Here is a 525-nt window from a genome sequence, read left to right as displayed (position 1 = left end):
GCGTGTGTGTTTGCGTGTACGTGAGCGTGCGCGCTTGGTGGCTCCACGCCCCCAACAACCTTGCAAAAGTAGAATGCCCGGCGATGCCGGGCCATTATCCTTGTGTACAATTGACATGCATTTCAGGTGAATTGGCCGGTCCAAATTGTCCCTTGGTGTGAATGAGCGAATGAGTTGTCTGTCCCTGTGTGCCCTGCGGTTGGCTGGCAACCAGTTCAGGGTGTCCCCTGCCCACTGCCCGATGATTGCTGGGATGGGCTCCAGCCCCCCGCGACCCTACTGAGGATAAGCGGTACGGCTAATGAGATGAGACAATTGATTCCCATTGCTCGATCTAATAGTAATTTGTAAATAATGCAGCTTTAAATGAATGTGCATGTATTTTTGCGTATTATTTAGAGTTAGGGGAGTATTGTTTTTGCTCCGAATAGTGAAGTTTTATGCCACCAGAAGGCGCTCAATAATACAGAATCAGTAGCATACGTTTTGCGCTAGCCTGTCATTTTCGGCAATAAACTAGGTTAC

The sequence above is a fragment of the Urocampus carinirostris genome, chromosome 5 (genome assembly GCF_059441175.1).
Source record: "Urocampus carinirostris isolate Australia breed hairy pipefish chromosome 5, RoL_Ucar_1.0, whole genome shotgun sequence".
Classification (NCBI taxonomy): Eukaryota; Metazoa; Chordata; class Actinopteri; order Syngnathiformes; family Syngnathidae; genus Urocampus; species Urocampus carinirostris.
This window is presented reverse-complemented; position numbering follows the sequence as displayed.